A 19,354-nucleotide genomic window follows, 5' to 3' on the forward strand; every position below is an offset into this window, starting at 1 on the left:
TAAAAAATAAAAATAAACATGCATATTTTTCTAAAAAATGAAAAAAAATATATGATATAATTATAATTTGATTTTTTATTTAAAATCTAAAAAATAAATAAATATTATTATACATGAAAATAAATATTATAAATATAATAAAAATATTAAATTGAGTTTGAGGTTAGACTTAAATTATCAAAATCTTAACTCGAATCCAGCCCTAAATTGAGTTCAAGTTAAGAAAACTTAACTCTTGTTTAACTCAAGTATAAAAAATGTTTATCTAAGCCCACTCAAAACACCGAATTAAGTTCAAGTCAGATCAACTCGTCAAGTTGCACTCCTACTCAAAGAATTAAAACAATATTTTTAGAAGTAATATAACATATCCCAATAAGAGAGTGTCATATTTATGATGTTCATGTTTGGAACGATGTGGGAAATATGGATAATACTCCAAATAATGATAACAAGCTCAGGCAAGCCTTCACCCTATATAAGCATACCCCATTATAAAAGCTTTGACGCTATTGTTTGAAGACATCCAGCATAGCACGGAAAGAATTTTTATATGTCGTATCCATATCTACCACATTTTGCAAGCCCGTCTCCTTTCTCCAATATAAGGTAAAGTCCAAACCATTTCCTTGTGCTTTACGACAGCCTCTCAATTATCAACACAAGGCTTGAGTCACGAGATCAAAAATTCCAACTCATGGATTGGAAAGCCTACCTACGTTGAAGTCATACATGTTATTCCGTCAAAGCTTTCAAAGCAAAGCAACGCAAAAATCATAAAATCATAATATATACCAAAATATTTTTAAAATAAAACCAATAAATTTTAAATTTTATGGCTCGAGATGAAATTAACTTGAGATTTAATATATCTTTCGTGATAATCTTTGTCTTTGACAATTATCGTTGAAAGGTTAACTACAAATCGTGATGGACAACGACATTTTTATTATGTTTGGTAGTTGATAAAATAAAAAAAATTAAAAAATTTTAATAAATTTAATGTATCTCCAAAAGTCTCAAAAGATGTACCAACTAACAAGAAGCCCATTTGGAGTAGGGTACACGTGTCATATCATCCAGAGTTAAGTTAAAATAAAACCAAAATTAGTTATTTACAAATTATGGAACATAATAGTATTAAAATATTAAAAAGCCTAAAATCAATTTTTGGTGTCAAATTGAAATACAATCAATACTTTATCTTGAATCGTTATCTTAGTAGCGTTTATGGTATCACAATGACCATTGCCTTTTGATGCTTCTCTAAGTTCATTTCCCAATTTCCCCCCTACTACTTCAACTTGCATTTTGTATTCTTTCTTGCTCATTTCTTTGAAATATCAATATAGAATTTCTACCCCTATTTGTACGTCACATCTCAACATATTCCACAATTATTCATAAAAAGCGATTCAGAGTATATTTAATAGTATTTACTCTTCAAAGTGTTTTTAATAAAAGTGTTTTTTCTATAGGTTTTAATAAAAGTGTTTTAAAACCTATCAAATGTTTATCTAATAAACACTACGAGTAATTTTTTAACTTTTTAAAAACATTTTCTAAATTTTTTTAAACGCTTGATTATTTAAAAAAAAAAAAAAAGGTTTTTATGCTATAAATATTTTTAAAAAACATTTTCTTATACTTTTGCATCTATCAAGTGTTTCTCAAAAAAGCACTACGAATTATATTTTAACTTTTTAAATATGTTTTTTAAAATTTTTTAAACATTTAATTTTTCTTTAATAATACTTTTTATACTATAAATGTTTTTTAAAAATATTGTCAAACAAACTTAAACTCAACTTAGATTCAAGTTAGTTAACTTTTATACTTTTGCTTCATAAAATATTATTTTTAAGCTTATGGTTGCCTAATTAATTCCTTGACCGCAACCATGGTGAGTATCATTCCCCATTGTTTAAGATTCTTAGACATGCATTAAAGACACCTAATAGTCTTATCTCAATTATTTATCGAATAATTCGGTGATGGCAACTAAGGAGAGTATCATCCTTTGGTGTATGAGATTCTTGTGCATACTCTTAAGGCACTTTATACTCTTGTCACTCGAGAATGAGCATCACCCAACAATAAATGAGTATATAAGTATATTATTGGTCAATTTATATATTTTAAAAGATATGATGAGTATCTTTTTATTAGACACGATATCCTCGTTGTGACCCACATGACATCAAATTCATCTCTTCACATGATTTATGAGCCATAAAAAATTGCCAAAATTTATAAATTTTCAAGGATGTTACATTTACTATTCCATGCACATATGATTTTCATAAGTACAAGTATCTAATCAAAGATTGACTTTGAAATTGTTTATAACAAGACAATAGTATACAACCGTATACTGTTATAAATAAGTGATGTGTCGTGGTGCATGTAGAATACCATATTCTTACCACATTTGTCATAATAAAACTTCAAACAAAAGCGTGTAGAAAAGAAGGAACAAATGTCAACTTACAATGGTTCCATTCAAATCCTTCAATGGCTCCTTGAAAGGAACCCACTAATGTCTTCAGTCAAAAATCTATTCACATGTTCTAAATTTCTGACAAGCATGTTGGTATTGATGTACATCACATTTGAAAATATCATGCCAATGTTGTCATATTGATGGTACTTTTGTTTTCGTGATTTAAGGTGCATTAGTGCCACTTGTATTCTTCAAATTTTGTATTTAAAATGAAATTTTGGAAAATTTTAAAAATTAGCTGGTTTTACTTTCTGTTTCGAAAATGAAGTAATATTTTCTAAAATAAAGGAGACAAATTTTATTTTTATTTTTTTACTTTTAAATTTTTAAAACCATAACTTATTCTTGTTCATTGGATAAATAATTAACCGTAAAAATATGAAATCTTTATAAAATTACTAAAGTTCGTTTGACCATAATTTTTTTAAAAATGTTTTTAAGTTAATGAATAAAAACAAATTTTAGAAAATATGATAAAAATAACTCATGTTTTTCTTTTGTTTTTAAGAATTAGTAAAAATAATTTTTACTTATTTTTAAAAGTTATTCTTTATTTCACTTTGTTTTTAAAAATAAAAATTTAATTTTAAATCACGTGATTAAACAAGCTCTAAAATTTTATTATATTGTGTATTTTGATTATACCATTATCAAACATATATTTATTTTTTAAAATAAAAAAATTAAATAAGAACAAAAACTTATATTTAAAATACTTTTATGAAAATGTTAAATAACAAAACATATTATAAAAGTAAAAACACAACTCAAAAAAAGCAAAAAAAAAAAAAAAACATTTTTTTTAATAATATATATATATATATATATATATATATATATAAATGACAGTATCCAAAGAGGTACGTCAATGAGTCCATTGTGGAAACTTTCATCGATGGTGGATTGACGCTCCCTGTTGATGGATTGTTGGACAGCACATGTAGCATTGAAAATAATGATGAATGGGCATTTCACTCGGTGCCGACTCCAGCCATCGTTTTTCTTGACAACAACCTGGCCGACATTTCAACGTCATTTGCTCTAGTGCCCTTTTCCTTACCCTTTATCCGCGTTCTAGATATGGTTTGATGCATTCTCTCCCCTTTCGACGTTCTCACTTGTCATGTAAAACAAGGCTACGTTTGGTTCCAGATATAATTTTTTATTATATCATGTAAAATACAAAACAAAGTTAAATATAATTAATATTAATAGTTTTTTTATATATTTTAATTATTTAATTTCAATATGATAATATTAAATAGATAAAATGAGTTTAAAATAATATATAAAAATATGTTTTTTTTTCTTCACTTTTTATTTTTATTTTTTATATTTTCTTTTACATTTTACGAAACTAAAAAAAACCTAAAAAAATTATATTTGAAAATATAATTCCATATCAATCAAACTTTCAATCTTATTGAAATGATATAATGAAATTTAAATGGTTTGACAAAAATATAGCAAATATATATTTTAAGATATTACATCCAATGGTTTCTTCAATATTTAAAACAATTTTTTTTTATATTTCAATATTTTTTATTTAAAAAAATATGAAAATTTTCATGCTTTTAACAATATTTATTATTAAAATATTCAAATTTTATAAATAATTTTTTATATTATATTACTAATATATGAAAATGTTAATATTATTTTAAAAATATTTTTTTGTTATTTTTTTCCACCAAAAATTTAATTTATAATTAAAAAAATTATTTTGCAAAATAAGTAATTTTAAAAAATAAAAAATTAATTTATGATATATATATATATATATACCTTATATTTTTACTTATGATTAATATATCAAACTTGAGCATCCAAGAATATTAGAGAAGTAGCAAGTATTATGTACATATTTATAACCTCATGATAAAGTTTTCTTTTATAAAGGTTTTATTTAACTTATCTTTTCATTATTTAAAAACTATATAGTTAAAAGAGTGTTTGTTTTTTTAACTTTTCACTTAAAACAATTTGTTTTCAAATTTTAAGATGTTTGTTTTTTTATTTTTTTTATGACTTATTTGAAATTTTTTATTGAATAAAAAAATTTAAAATATTTAACTTTTCTTTAAATAGTAAAAATAATATATTAATTTTTATTTACTTTTTAATACTTAATAGAAATAAAATATTACAAAAACAAATGACTTAATATTTAACATTATTAAATACTATTTAGTTTTAAGTTATATTTTGAATCAAGTAAAAAAAAAAAAAACAACAAACACCACCTAAATTTGTTGTTTTGAATTTTATTTTATTTTTTAATTTTAATGACATACATTATTTTCCTCAAATACTCATGAGTCATATTTCAAGTAATTTGGAATGACAAGAGAGGTTAATCTTCTTTTTTCTCAAATGCCTATAAGTAGCCAACCCTAAAAATATTGGGTTTTTTTAATTAAGATAATATTCTAAAAATACTATTATTAATAATAAATAAGCTACAACCTCTTTTTAATCTATTTCAATATTTTTTTAAAATCTTTTTCGATCTTAATGAAAAAATATAAATAATTTTAGAATATTTATAGTTTTATTAAATATTTGGAAATGAAATTTAACTATAATAAAGGATAAAATGGTTTCTTTTTTAAATCCCTTTTCCGATTATTTTCTCATCTTGTGATTAATTGGAGGTAGAAAAAGAAAGTGAAAAATAAAATTATAAATTTAAAAAAATAGAAAGGAAGTCTTTTATTTATAAGAAAATAATGAGAAGAATCCTCAATGGCCAAAAACCCTCCTCTAGTATTAAATTATACTATTAGATAATTACATAATTTTGTAAGTATAAACATTACCCATGTATTTATCAAATTATAAAAATGTTGTTATTATAATTAACAAGTTTCCTTATCCATTTCAAACTTCAAAAAATAAATCATAAATTAAAAAAAAATTCCTTCATCTTTTCCATCATTTTTTCACTATTAGCCATGTATAATTTTTCACCTTTTTTTTTTCTTTCAACCTTCAATTAGACACACGAAAGAAAATAATAATAAAAAAAATATAAAAATGATATTTCATCCTTTATTTTAGCTAAAATGCATTTCCGAATATTTAATAAAATTATAAATATTCTAAAATTATTTATATTTTTTCATTAAGAGCCAAAGAGATTTTAAAAATATTTGAATACATTAAAAAAAGGTTGTATATTATATAATAATAATAATAATAATAATAAACAATATGCAATAATATTTGATTATGTTAATAGATAAGTTGAAAATTATTATACTAAGTTTAAATATGTTAAATATCAATATTTTAATAATTACAAATTAATTTTAATTATTAAGTTGTATATGCAAGTGCTTGTAAATTTATTTATTTATTTTTTGTTGGTCCAAAACAATCCACTTAAAAAAAATTACTTTCTTTTATATTCAATAAACATTTGCAACTTAGGTTGCACCAACGAAAATAGTTAGCAATTTCTTTTATATATAAATTTCCTATTTTCATCATTTTTTTCTTCATTCATCTGCAAAGCCAAGGCAATATATATTTTAACCCAACATCTTTCCTAAGTAAGTTTTGATGATAATAAATTATGGTTAGTTTACTAATGACTTGAAATCAAGATGAGTTTCGAGTGTTAATTGTAAAATTCAATTGGAAAATCAAGTTATTCATCAAATGAATGCATAAGTGTCATTCACATCTAGAAACTTAATGTATGATGAATACTGGAGTGCACCTAGGAGGAATTCAAGCCAATGCAATATATACATATATATAATCAAAATGCAAAATACATAATAATATAATCAAAATTAACTTATTATAATAATTTTATTTTAATTAATTCATAATATAATATATACAATTTATTTATAATATATAAAAGTTATTACAATTTGTAAAAAGTATATATGATATATAACACTAAAGAAGATTTGGTTTAGTGGCATGGGCCATGCATTAAGATTTGTTAAGATTTGTCTAGTGGCATGGGCCATACATTACATACCCAAGGATTAATCCTTGTTTTTATATGTGCTTTTAATTGTTTTTACTTGAGTTCAAGTAAAAGCAATCCCACATTCTAAAAACATAATATGGTGGCATCCCTCGTCTTTTCACACCTAATATGTAAGTAGGTTGGGCTTAGGCCCATCTCTTGGCCCACTTCCCAAAAATTAAGAATTTTGACTTTAAATGGGAAAATAGTAGGAGGAGTGAGATATTCATGTCACTTATTGTATGGGGCAATCCAATATTCGATTTTTCAATAAAATATCACCAATAAATTGTGACATTTTCATCATTAATTAGGATGACGTGCATACATTTAAATTTCTTCTCAACACTTCTATTATTGTTTATAGATGGACCTAAATTTAGTTTTTATTTAAAATTTCATTTCAAAGTATTCATCTTAAAAATTTTGAAAACCTGAATTTATTAAAGTATTTTTTTTAAATTTAAAAAGGTTTTCAAATGTATGCAATTTCAAGTGTCTTAATGTTTGAACATTATAAAATCACATAAAGGGTCAAATAGAGTAAAATGAGGTGATTTAGAGTAAAAGAGATATGCTCCAATGACCCGCATGTATTGAAGAGATGAGGAGAAAAAAAGTTAGGTGAAAACTTCATCTTTAACAAAGGTAGAGGAATAGGGGTGTAGTGGTCAAAATAAAATGTTTAGGGTTCCTGGAGGAATATAAGAGCCAAACAAAATAAAAAAGAATAAGCATAAGAGATGAGAGAAAAAGGCTATGGATATTATTGGAAGAATGAAAATTATTTTAAATGAGTTGAAGAAAAAATCAAGTGAAGAAGCAAGATGAGTGAATTTGAAAGAAAATTAACTCTAACTTTGCACTAAATTTTGGATAACTTCCCATGGGAATTATAAGGCATGCCACATACGGTTTCAAAGCTTGACAACAATTCAATGCTTCAACAGTTTGTGAATTGACATGAGTAAAATATGGTTGAATGAAGCAAATTGTGTTGGTACTTCTTGTTCTCGTGTTGTGAGTTCTGGATACCTTTTCGGCTTAACCAAGTGGTTGATTAGATCATTTGTGTCTCTTCCAATAGTCATGCTTGGTTGATTAGATCATTTGTGTCTTTCCCAATTGTCACCAGCAACACATTTTACACCCAACAACTAGCTAGGCGGTTGTTCGAATGATCAACCAAACCTTTTGCAAGATGTTTTCAACAACTAGTTGCCCTTTAATTTCTACATAAAGGGTCATTAACTCCTATTTTTATTATTCTAATGACCTAATATTGATTGTCATTTATTGGGATAATGTTTTTGAGTGCATCTTTGTTAAAAATCTTATATATCTATATATAGCATCATTCAACCCTACTTTCTTTATATTCTATTGTGTCAAATTATAAATTAGAAGTTGTATTATTATCAACCTCATTCTTGTACACCTTTTGATGTGGGTTCAAGTGTGGGATAATGCTAGAGGATTTTCAAGTGTGGTGTAACATTTAAGGGATTCAAGAGTCGTTATCTCGAGATGTATGTAGAAGCTTCCTTTGAACCATAATTTAAGAGGGTAATTGGAGTCACAAGTTCAAAAGGTTTGATTGGAATCATGATCCAATTGTATGTTTGAAAACTAATGTTAGAAGTCTTGTTCATAATGGAACCCTCATCTTGGTTTGAAACTTGATGGGAGTGGATGTAGGTTGAATTGTGCTCGACCAATATAAAATCTCAAATTTACCTTTCTCTCTTTCTTATTTTCTTTATTTATATACAAATGTTCTTTATTTTCTTTTAATATATTGTTGTTTATTTGTTTCTTACATTCATCATAATTCATAATTGTATAATTTACAAAAAAACTAATTCACGCTCCTTTTGGGTGATTACGTTAGGATGATTAAGCCATAAAATTAATAAATTCAAAGTTTCTATATATCTGAGAGTTTGACAACAATATAAAAAAAAACTACTATGCAAGTAGTTATCCATGTTTAGGAACTGAGAGTTCATGGTGTAATTCTTTAAGGAGTTTCAAATGCCAAAAAGTGTGGTTTTTGTGAAACCAATGTTTGGTTAATCTCAGTTTTGATGATAACAAAACAAGGTTTAGAACTAATGATTATATTTCAAGTGTGATTAGGCAAGATAATTTCCAAAGTGACAATCACAAAGAAAAATCAAACCAAGGAGAAATCATGAAAAAGAAGACCACCTCAAAGAGAAGTGTTTTTCAAGACTCAAGCTTCATAAGATCTCTTTGTAAGGTTGTTGATGCACTAGGATTTTCATACATTACATTCTTTACTTATGCACTAAAATCATCCAAGAGTTATTTTATTTTCAATTTTTTAAAATTGGATGATTTCATATTTTCAATTAAAACCTTGTATAAAATGTTTTACAAACTTGTTTAAAAGGTTTTAAGTTGAAAAAGTTGGTTTTTGAGCAAAAAAACGGCTCGACCGATTGAATCAGATGAGGAACTGGTCGACCACCAGCTCAACCGACCTAGGAGCAGGTCGACCTCTAATTCAACCGGTCAATGGTGTGAATAGTAATCGACGATCCCTAGCTTAACCGGTCAAGGAGTGCAAAAAACCTCCTATCTCTTCTAGAATGGTTGTTCAACCAGATGAGGAACCGGTCGACCCATATCTCAACCAGTCGAGGTCTGGTTAAGGTCCAACGGTCACCTGTCAAGCATTAAATGCTAACAACTAGTTAACCGGTCGACCTCCAACTCGATCGGTCAAACCTTCAACGGCTAGTTTAACTTTTTTCCTCTATAAAAAGGTTTCGAATCTTCATTGTTTAAGAGCTCAACCTTCCCAAACCTTTCTTGAATATATTTGAGCCTTGAAAGAGTGTTTTGAGTGCACCATTGTTCTAAAACTTGCATATTATTAATGCACTTTTCAATTCTAGTTTTCTTGTATCATTTGAGCTTAAAGTTTTTGTATTAGGAATTTGTGAGATCATTTATTTATAAATCTTTGAGAGGAAGTTTCTCAAGTGTGGGGCATCACTTGAGAGGTTGTTTAAGAGTGGGATATCTCTTGAGGATTGTAAAGGGTGCTTGGAGCCAAAAGTCCAAGAGGGTGGATTGAAACCATAATCCAATTGTATTGCTTGAAGGCTTGGTTTGGAAGCCTTGAATTAGTGGAACCTCAAGCTTAGGATTGAAGCTAGAGGAGAGTGGATGTAAGGCGGGTTGAGTTGAACCATTATAAAATCTTGTGTTTGCATTATCTCTTCCCTACTTTTTTACTTTATATGCAATTGTCTTTATATTGTTTTATTATATACTTGCATATATTTGTCTCTTACATTCACATAGTTTAAATTTGCAAAAAGAGACCATCACCCTTTTCACCCTCCCTCTAGGTGATTACCATAGGTTGGATTAGCCTAATTTTTCTAATAGTTTTGAATAGGTTCTTCTCTTTGAAAGCCTAGTAGGACATCCCTGGTTGCGATGAAGTTTGCTTTCCCTTTGCTTGTTTCAAGGCCAGGGTTTCATCTTTCAATGCCTCCTTTAATAAGGCATTTCCATGCTTTTATGGTATTCGCTGTGTTGGGCTTTGTGGAGCCTAGTTTTGTTTGATCCGATTTGACGACCCGACCTGAATAATATTGCATGGCTTTTTAATGGGAGATTTATTGAGGTCTGTTAGGCCTGTTTAGCCCATTGTGGAACCACATTTTGTAATTAGGGTTTTTTAGTATGGTAGGGTTGTCGTGCTATATATATATATATAGAGAATATTGTAGCCGCTATGTAGTACTCTGTATTCTTCCCTGATAATAGTGATATCCCTACAACTCCGTGGACGTAGGCAAATTGCCGAACCACGTAAATACTGTCTTGTGCGTGTGATTGTTTTTCTTTGGCGTGTGTTTTTCTCTAATTTTTGTTTCTCACGGGTTGGGAATTCGGTTTAATTCCCTACAACTGGTATCAGAGCCTAGGGTTAGGTTTGAGTGGGAGCAATGGCAGAGGAAGCAGGAAAGGCGTCTGGAATAGAAAAGTTTGATGGCACAGACTTTGCGTATTGGAGGATGCAGATTGAAGATTATCTCTATGGGAGGAAATTGCATCTGCCTCTTTTGGGGACAAAACCTGAGAGTATGAAGGCTGAGGAATGGGCGCTTCTTGACAGACAGGTTCTAGGAGTTATTAGGTTAACTCTGTCTAGGTCTGTTGCACACAATGTTGTAAAGGAGAAGACCACAATAGATCTGATGAAGGCTTTGTCCGGTATGTATGAAAAGCCATCCGCAAACAATAAGGTGCATCTGATGAAGAAATTGTTCAATTTGAAGATGGCAGAGAATGCATCAGTAGCACAACATCTGAATGAATTTAATACAATCACTAATCAATTGTCGTCTGTAGAAATTGATTTTAATGATGAGATTCGTACTCTGATCGTCTTGGCTTCTTTGCCAAACAGTTGGGAGGCAATGAGGATGGTAGTAAGCAATTCTACGGGAAAGGAAAAGCTCAAGTACAATGATATACGAGATTTAATTCTGGCTGAGGAGATTTGCCGAAGAGATGCAGGTGAAACCTCAGGATCTGGTTCTGCCCTAAACCTTGAGACAAGAGGTAGAGGTAATAACAGAAATTCAAATCAAGGTAGATCAAATTCCAGAAATTCTAATCGGAACATAAGCAAATCTAGATCAGGCCAACAAGTACAATGCTGGAATTGTGGGAAAAAAGGTCACTTTAAAAGGCAATGCAAAAGCCCTAAGAAGAAGAATGAAGATGATTCTGCTAATGCTGTAACAGAAGAGGTACAGGATGCATTACTTCTTGCAGTAGACAGTCCACTTGATGATTGGGTTTTGGATTCAGGAGCTTCGTTTCATACCACTCCACACCGAGAAATCATACAAAATTATGTTGCAGGTGATTTTGGTAAGGTGTATTTGGCTGATGGTTCAGCCTTGGATGTTGTGGGTCTGGGAGATGTCCGGATATCGTTGCCCAATGGGTTTGTTTGGTTACTGGAGAAGGTTCGACATATTCCTGACCTGAGGAGGAATCTGATTTCTGTTGGACAACTTGATGATGAAGGACATGCAATACTATTTGTTGGTGGTACTTGGAAGGTTACAAAGGGAGCTAGGGTATTGGCTTGTGGAAAGAAGACTGACACTCTGTATATGACCTCATGTCCAAGAGACACAATTGCAGTTGCTGATGCAAGTACTGATACAAGCCTATGGCATCGCAGACTTGGTCACATGAGTGAGAAAGGGATGAAGATGTTGTTGTCAAAAGGAAAACTACCAGAATTGAAGTCCATTGATTTTGACATGTGTGAAAGTTGCATCTTAGGAAAGCAAAAAAAGGTGAGCTTCTTGAAAACTGGCAAGACACCGAAGGCTGAAAAATTGGAACTAGTACACACTGATTTGTGGGGGCCTTCTCCGGTTGCATCCCTAGGAGGTTCAAGGTACTACATCACCTTTATTGATGACTCAAGTAGAAAGGTATGGGTTTATTTTCTGAAAAATAAATCTGATGTATTTGTAACTTTTAAGAAGTGGAAGGCCATGGTTGAGACAAAAACATGTTTGAAAGTAAAATGTTTGAGGTCAGATAATGGAGGAGAGTACATAGATGGAGGATTCAGTGAGTATTGTGCTGCACAGGGAATTAGGATGGAGAAGACCATTCCTGGGACACCACAACAAAATGGTATGGCTGAGCGCATGAATAGAACTCTCAATGAGCGTGCTAGAAGTATGAGGTTGCATGCTGGACTACCAAAAACTTTTTGGGTTGATGTTGTTAGCACTACAGCTTACCTGATAAACCGAGGACCATCAGTTCCCATGGAGTTCAAACTTCCTGAGGAGGTTTGGAGCGGTAAAGAGGTGAAGTTTTCACATTTAAAAGTTTTTGGTTGTGTTTCTTATGTTCATATTGATTCTGATGCTCGTAGTAAACTTGATGCAAAGTCAAAAATATGTTTTTTCATTGGCTATGGTGATGAGAAATTTGGCTATAGGTTTTGGGATGAACAAAACAGGAAAATCATCAGAAGTAGAAATGTGATATTTAATGAACAGGTTATGTACAAGGATAGGTCAACTGTAACGTCAGATGTTACAGAGATAGATCAAAAGAAATCTAAGTTTGTCAACTTAGATGAATTGACTGAAAGTATTGTCCAAAAAGGGGGTGAAGAAGATAAGGAGAATGTAAATTCACAGGTAGATTTGAGTACACCTGTAGCTGAAGTTCGTAGATCTTCCAGGAACATTAGACCTCCGCAACGTTATTCACCTGTTTTAAATTATCTCCTGTTGACTGATGGTGGTGAGCCAGAGTGTTATGATGAAGCCTTGCAAGATGAGAATTCAAGTAAGTGGGAGTTAGCCATGAAGGATGAGATGGATTCCCTATTGGGGAATCAGACATGGGAACTGACTGAATTGCCAGTAGGAAAGAAGACTTTGCACAACAAGTGGGTATATAGAATAAAGAATGAGCATGATGGTAGCAAACGTTACAAGGCCAGATTAGTTGTTAAAGGGTTCCAGCAGAAGGAGGGCATTGACTACATAGAGATATTTTCTCCAATTGTGAAGATGTCAACAATTAGACTTGTACTTGGAATGGTGGCTGCAGAAAACTTACATCTTGAGCAGTTAGATGTGAAGACAGCATTCCTTCATGGTGACTTGGAGGAAGACCTTTACATGATTCAACCAGAAGGGTTCATTGTTCAGGGACAAGAGAATCTAGTCTGCAAACTGAGAAAGAGCTTGTATGGCCTTAAACAAGCTCCTAGACAGTGGTACAAGAAGTTTGACAATTTTATGCATAGAATTGGGTTCAAGAGATGTGAAGCTGATCATTGTTGCTATGTTAAGTCCTTTGACAACTCTTACATCATATTACTGTTGTATGTGGATGATATGCTTATTGCAGGGTCTGACATTGAGAAGATTAATAATCTGAAGAAGCAATTGTCCAAACAGTTTGCAATGAAGGATTTGGGAGCTGCAAAGCAAATCCTTGGTATGAGAATCATTAGAGACAAGGCTAATGGTACATTGAAGCTTTCACAGTCAGAGTATGTGAAGAAAGTTCTCAGCAGGTTCAACATGAATGAAGCTAAACCAGTGAGCACACCCTTGGGTAGTCATTTCAAACTAAGCAAAGAACAGTCACCAAAGACAGAAGAAGAAAGGGACCATATGAGCAAGGTGCCCTATGCCTCAGCTATTGGCAGCTTGATGTATGCTATGGTGTGTACAAGGCCAGACATTGCACATGCAGTGGGAGTTGTGAGCAGATTCATGAGTAGGCCTGGAAAGCAGCATTGGGAGGCAGTCAAGTGGATTTTAAGATATCTGAAGGGTTCATTAGATACATGTCTTTGCTTCACAGGTGCAAGTTTGAAATTGCAGGGTTATGTAGATGCTGATTTTGCTGGTGATATTGATAGTAGAAAGAGTACTACTGGGTTTGTTTTTACTCTAGGTGGTACAGCTATATCATGGGCTTCAAATCTACAAAAGATTGTTACTTTGTCTACTACAGAAGTTGAGTATGTTGCAGCAACTGAAGCTGGAAAGGAGATGATTTGGCTACATGGTTTCTTAGATGAATTGGGTAAGAAGCAGGAGATGGGCATTCTACACAGTGACAGTCAGAGTGCAATTTTTCTTGCCAAAAATTCGGATTTTCATTCAAAGTCGAAGCATATACAAACAAAATACCACTTTATCCGTTATCTTGTTGAAGATAAACTGGTAATACTTGAAAAGATTTGTGGATCTAAGAACCCGGCAGACATGTTGACTAAGGGTGTCACTATTGAGAAGTTGAAGCTGTGCGCAACTTCAATTGGTCTTCTAGCTTGAGGACAGGAGGATGAGTTGTAGGGATGAGGGATCGTTTCTTGAAGGATAGCGGTTTGATGTTGGTGATTGGACTAGTCTCCAAGTGGGAGATTTGTTGGGCTTTGTGGAGCCTAGTTTTGTTTGATCCGATTTGACGACCCGACCCGAATAATATTGCATGGCTTTTTAATGGGAGATTTATTGAGGCCTGTTGGGCCTGTTTAGCCCATTGTGGAACCACCTTTTGTAATTAGGGTTTTTTAGTATGGTAGGGTTGTCGTGCTATATATATATATAGAGAATATTGTAGCCGCTATGTAGTACTCTGTATTCTTCCCTGATAATAGTGATATCCCTACCACTCCGTGGACGTAGGCAAATTGCCGAACCACGTAAATACTGTCTTGTGCGTGTGATTGTTTTTCTTTGGCGTGTGTTTTTCTCTAATTTTTGTTTCTCACGGGTTGGGAATTCGATTTAATTCCCTACACGCTGCTCTCAAGTGCATCCTAACATGATTCATCAATTGATGAGTATGAACATCTTGAATTTAGTTGAGAGTTAATGTATGAGTTTAGGGCAAATACTCTTCTTTCACCACATGAAGCTTCATAAAAGTAACAATTGGCATTGTGCTCCTAAAACTTGTTCCCAAAGTTTGGTGTTTATTCTTCCTAATTTTGAAAAAAGATTGGGAGAGAAATGGTTGTCTTTTGATTTTTTTTGTGATTAGGAAGGAATGGATAAGAGTGGAACTCGATTTTAGGTTCCATAGGAGTTGGATGGTTAAAGTCTTTCTATCTCATTTTTTTTTTTTTTTGTGGTATTTTTCCCTTTGCCATGGTTGGCATTTGGTAGATTGCCTTTCCCCAAATCGTTTCAAGCATGTAATCAATGTTGTTCATTTGGGTGTTCCTTCATATCCTTTCTATTTTCAAGATCACTTGTTGCTTAAGACTTTAGAGAGTTCTTTTATGGGTTCAATTCCTATCCATGGCTTTGCTCAAGGGATGCATCTAGGGAATTCATTTGAGTTGTGTCAACTTGCATCATTTCCTTACTTTTTCAAGGAAGTGCAAGTACAAAAATGACAAAACTCAAATCCCAAATCCTCTATTTGCATTGTTTGTCTAGATACCCTAAACATATCAATCTTTGTGACCCTTACCTGACTTAAGCAATTCTCATTAAGGGTGAATGGGCCCAACTTCGTGAATTGCCCTTTATTTCATTTTTATATTCATAGATTGGCGAATGAGTCCAATGATTCAATGGTGCTGTTAAAATCTTCTAGTCAATGGGATTTTGTTGAATATAGAGATGTTTAAATTATTGATAGGTTAATTCTTGTTATTATTTTGTGCATATTCTAAGGAATAGTAAAAATGCAAGACTATCATTTCTATTTCTTTCTTGTTTTTTTGTCCAAATCTTTTCTTTTTATGGATGGATGATGTCTAGACATTTCAAGAAACAACCAAGATGCAACAACATGAATGCCTTTCTTATTAAAAAAAAAGAAAAAGAAGCAAAATGATATGAACATGTCTATTCCCTACATTCTTTAAGGTTATGTTTGGTTTCAAGAAAATTTGAGGGAAAGAAAATAGAGAAAAAGTGAAGGAAAATAAAAAATAGATTTAAAGTCAATAAATTATTTTTATATGCTACTTTAAACTCATTTAACCAATTTTAACTATTTGATATCAAGATTAAATAATTTCAAAATGTAGAAATTTCTAATTAATCTTAGTTGTATTTTATTTTCTTTAGTATCTTTTATAAGACAATCAAATATGAGAAAACAATTTTCTTTAATATTTTTGTTTTTTTTCTTAGTACTATTTGAGAACCAAACATAACCTAAACACATCCAACTATACATTAAACATTTGGTAACTAATGAAGAGTCTACAAACAACCAAAAACCCCAAAATTTTCTTGCCATTTCTTTTACACTTTCTAACAACCCAATAACCGAACAAATCAAGAAAATGATGACATCTAAATGAACTAAGTAAAAGACAAAATAGAAAAGGAAAAACTATTAGATTATATTTAGTTGCCAAAAAATACTAAGAAAAGAACAAAAATGTTAGGAAAAATGGTTTTCTCAAGTGTGGTTTCATTATCGAAAATAAAAGAGAAAATTAAATATAATTAAAATTAGTTAAAAATTTATACATTTTGAAATTATTTAAGCTTAATATGATGAAAAAAAATAAGTGAAATGAGTTTGAAAAAACATATTAAAATAATTAATTGATTTTAATTTTTTTTTTATTTCCTTCTACTTTTCATTTCTATTTTCTTTCTCTCACATTTCCCCTCAATTTTTCTGAGAACCAAATATATCCTTAAAGAAAATAAAATCCCAGATAGAATAAAGAAAGAGTAAAGACGATTGAAAAACCTATTTTAAGAAACCTAGATAAAAAGGGAAAATAAAGAAGAAAAACAATTATTTAGATCCTATTGAAAGTGAAGGTTAGAAATAGAATATTGGCAACAAGAAGTTGGCAACATAAGGACACCAACAACGACCATCATCAAAAGAGACTTGAGTGTGAGATGATGAGTGGACTTTAAGAATTTTGAGGTTAGAAAAGTCGAAAGTCACTATTTTACATTTTTGTATTCAAATAAAAATAAAATATTTTGAAATTTTCTATTAAGTCAAATACATTTGGAAATGAGTTACAAATCAAAAAAGAGAAAAAAAAAAAAAAAACAAAATGAAAACAGAGTCTAAAATCAAAAGACAAATTGATATCACATATAAAAAAAACAAAAAGCCACTAAATATTTATTGGTGAAAATATAAGATTAATTTTTGTAATTCGCTAAAATAAAGAGTATTTTATAATTAAGTTATCTTAAAAATTATGATAGAATGCAAATAAATAAAAAAGTTTTGAAAATTTAGATATGAATGTTGACATTTATTGAGTTGACTCTCCATTATTAGTATTTTATAATAAAAAATAAAGAGATGGTTGTTGAGATTCATTGATGGGCCCTTCATTATTAATATTTAATAGTAAAAAATAAAGCCACTATATGATAATGAAGTGGTATTATTTTAAATAAAGTGAGGGATATTATTTACATAGTGAAATGAATTATTATAAATAAATATATAGTATTATTGTAAAATTTTCATTAAATGAGAGCAATTAACTATAGTTATAGGGGTGTTTGGTAAACATATTTTATTATTTAAAGTGATTTAATAATTTAATTTAAGTCATTAAGTAAATTAAATATATTTGATAAAATAATTTAATGGTATGACTTAAAGTAAAAAGAACCTTAAGTAATAAGTAAAAATAATTAATCTATTCTTATATCCATATACTTAGTTTACCTTTTTACCTTTATTTACTTTAATTATCTTCATTATCTCTTTTACTACTCAACGACTTTAATTATTACTCAATTTTCTTTACCCTAATTATAATTTATGAGGATAAATATATTAATATGATAATTTATAGTAAATTTTAAGTTAATTTTATCTAGCAACCTCAATACTTAAAGTAAAAATTAAAAAATAAATTTTAAATCAACAATTTAAGTGTAATTTATCTTAAAACTAACTTAAGTTATTAAGTTATAAGTATTAAGTTTTATCAAATACTCTCATAAAGTCTAAATAATTGCTATTATTTGCTACACCTTTGAACGGATAATGGTGTTGCCCTCACAAAATGTGGAAGCTAACTTTTAAGTTTGATAAAAACTTTTATATTTATTTAATTAATTTCTTTTAAGAAGCACATGCTATAAAAAAACTAATATAAAAATTTAAAAATTATTTTTTATAAACATTTTATTTTAACTCATGCAATAATGTAATTTTGGACCTCAACGCTCCACAATTTGCCATTTTCTCTAACTTTTTTTTTCTTTCAATTTTTACTTTAAGCTCCCCAGTCCATGTCACTCCATTAATAAACAATAATATAAATTATTATTTTTTTTTTTTACATTTTCTCCATCATGAAATATTTTTATCTTCTTCATTGTTTTTTTAGCATATTGTGGACCCCGTATTTCTGCTCATGCGCTTCCATTTGATGGAGAACTCGCTTTTTATTTGAAAATGATTTATTTTTTTAGAAAATGACTTGGAGTCACCACTTATTTTTGTTTTATTTTTAAAGAGTAAACAAAATAAGAAAGAAAACCCTAAGTGTGACTCATTATTTTGGAAAATATGGTATGTGAAAAATCGGATCGGGGCTCTGGGGTCAGGTTACTTATTGGGAAGGTATGGTAAAGACCGTAGCACCCCTCTAAGTCCCTAAAGATGGGTCTCTACTAATAAGATGAAACAATCATGGCAATTAGTAAGGAGATTAATAGATATCAACATGATCACATACTGAAAGCCAAAGCATACAAGGAGAATGGTCAGAGGGAGAGAGAATGTGTACATTTGCAGCAAACAACAATGCGCTATTAGAAAATGGGGTTAATGCACAAGAATGAGCATAAAATATGTTACACACATCACTAAACAGAATATGAAACCACTAATGTCACTCAGAACACTTCACTTAGATTAATTTTTATTTTAAAGAAAGCATCACCAATGTTGGGCCCCGACCAAAACCCAATTTATTTTTGCATGAATCAATTTCAAAAAATTCCATCACTTGAAATTACGAAATTTAATTATTGCTTATTTCAAAACATTTTAAAAAACAGAGGAAATATGAAAATTGCTTGCCAGAAAGAAAAATGACGGCAAAATTTTATTAAAATTTGAATTTTGATGAACTTGAACATTAAAGAGGGATGAGGAGTTGAGAATTAAATTATTGGAAAATTGGATTTTTCAAAGAATCAATTTTAAAGACATGCATGCAGGTATGGGCTGTGAAAAATGAGCTTAGGGAGGGTGACCATGCAAACCATGCAACAGTTTGACGCATCTGCGGATCCATCATTGCCAATGAGGTTTGATTAGGTGTTCCTCCAAGCCCGATA

Source organism: Vitis vinifera, chromosome 4 (genome assembly GCF_030704535.1).
Source record: "Vitis vinifera cultivar Pinot Noir 40024 chromosome 4, ASM3070453v1".
Classification (NCBI taxonomy): domain Eukaryota; kingdom Viridiplantae; phylum Streptophyta; class Magnoliopsida; order Vitales; family Vitaceae; genus Vitis; species Vitis vinifera.